The following is a 2482-nucleotide window of genomic DNA, read 5'->3' as shown; positions in this document are numbered from 1 at the left end:
TCTACAACAAGCATCACCTTCCAGTTCTGCAAACCCTGAGGGTAAGCCATCATGATTACTTTCTCCAGGTTAGTTTAACAGAATAAAAGAGAGTTCCAGAGGCTCCTTAGGAGAAGGGTATCGACCAACAGAGATTAAAGGCCACTTTTACCATAATTAATAATATGAGCCAGAATGTTGTTCTAGGTACTCGATCCTCAACAATATGAGAATTAATGTCTTTTGATTTTCTGAGTCCCACCATGCTTACCTTACTATTTGCCCTTTGTTGTGAAGTTTTCTTCCTCAAGAACTGGGGGATCTTCATCCTGTCAATGTTGCCCCAAGTCATATTCTTTTTCTTTGGAGAATAACTAAAACTTAGGCCTAGTCAGATTGTTATGACCAGGGAGCATCTACTATGAAGGAACAGAAAATATCACAGAAAGGAGGAAGAACATGATATAAGGTAGGTGATGTTCCAGAAGGGTAAGAGAGAAGAGCTAAAAGCTGGATCATGGGCAAAATTTAAGCCACTAGAAGTATTAGTGAAAAATCTAGATCTGGAGCAAAGAAACCAAATCCTGGAACCAGGAAGCAAGCAAGCAAGAAATTACAAGATAGGTCTTGGGAATATTGTTCACCACTAATGGAATGGTGCAAAGCAGGACCCACTATGACTGTCTTATATCCATTGTGTTTAGCTTCTCATCTGGGGAAAAGGATTCAAACTGACTTGGTTGAAGACTCAATAAATATGAATATTTACATGCTATATGGGATATTTACATGATCTCGATTTATTCACCAGGTTATTTGGAATAGGCATTACTCTTTCCATGATCCAACTGAGAAAATGAAATCTCAAATTACTTGATTCCTCACAGTTCCATAATCAGTGAACACAGAAGCCAGGGCTTGGACTTTGGATCTATACCTGCAGAAGTACAAAGTCTGGATTCTCTCCACTATCAAGATTAGGCTTAGAGTACCATAGCATTACAGATAGGAACCAAGTAGCCCTAGTTAAATCCCCTTGTGAAGTGGCAGTGGAGTTGACTAAAATGAGAACCAGGATGGTCAGCTTACAGCAGGTTAACAAGCCTATCTGTAGACGGAAAATGGCAGCATTACCCTTCTTTGGCTACTCTTCTAACATTGTGACAGACAGACTCTCCACCATTACTCTCAAGTCTTGAGCAATCATATTTGAAACGAAGGCAGTGTTTTTTATCTCTTGGGAAAGAATGGTCTACATTCATTTGAATTGAATTCAGTACATTTCTATTTACAAATTCTCCCCTTGAAGGCAGGGAAGAGATAAAGGGTATTTAGAAAGATTTTAAACTAAAATTGAACCAAGACAGTTAAACTTCCTTTTCAGTGGGCAAGTGATGAAAGGACACTTGAATAATTTTAAAAGACCTGAGTTTAAATCCAGGTTCTGCTTTGTAACCAGTGATGTGGTTTGGGGCCCTGTCTCATTTCTTTGTACTTATTCTCTTCTTTAAAAGGTAGAACAGGGGCACCTGGGTGGCAGTCAGTTGGACATCTGACTCTTGTTTTCTACTGAGGTCATGATCTCAAGGTTTTGAGATTGAGCCCCGTGTCAGGATTTACATTCAGCACAGAATCTGTTTGTGATTCTCTCCCTCCTCCCCACTTCCTGCTCATGCTCTTTCTCCAAAATTAATAAATCGATAAATCATTAAAAAGTGAAACATAACTGCTCTGGTTAATATCACATGGTTGCTGTGAAGTAATAGAACGAGGAATGTGTGAAATAATTTTGTAATCTCACTGTGCCCATATTGAGGTTGGCACTTTTCCTTAATACCAAAGGCCAAGGTCCCCATTTACCTAGAATAAGAGGGTGCCCAAGGAAATGCAAATCAGTATTTACACTCTGTATCTAGAGACAAAAGGACACAGTGCTGCCCTGTGATAACAGTGAACTGAAAGTCAAGGTGTCTGGGCTACTTCTCACCTCTTCCAGTTATTAACAATGTGACCTGGGCAATTATTCCTTTACCTCTCTGAGGCTTATTTTCCTCATTTGTTAAATGGAGAAGATAATCTAAAATCGACAAGACTGGTGTTCAACCTTCTCTACAAATAAAACTCTCCTTGGGTGCTTCTAAAAGACTGATGCCCAGGAGGCGCCCAAGATTAATTAACCCAGGATCACTGAGATACGACACAGGCATCATTATTTTTGAAACGTCCCAGATGATTCCAAAACACAATCGTGTTTGAGAATCATTGATCATCTTAATTGTTTTAAGGTCAGGGCCCTTCAATGTCTAATATTCTAGTGTTTTGAGAGAACTTCTGGTTACTTCCAGATTGGTCCATCTCCAATTCCTTAGTAGAGTTAGGTAACGTCATTGAGAATTGCACACACCAATTATATTAGTTTCCCAGGGCAGCCATAATAAAGTACCACAAACAGGGTGGTTTAAACAGAAACGTATTGTCTTACTGATCTGGGGGCTTGAAGTCT

Source organism: Mustela nigripes, chromosome 9, assembly GCF_022355385.1.
Source record: "Mustela nigripes isolate SB6536 chromosome 9, MUSNIG.SB6536, whole genome shotgun sequence".
Lineage (NCBI taxonomy): Eukaryota > Metazoa > Chordata > Mammalia > Carnivora > Mustelidae > Mustela > Mustela nigripes.
This window is presented reverse-complemented; position numbering follows the sequence as displayed.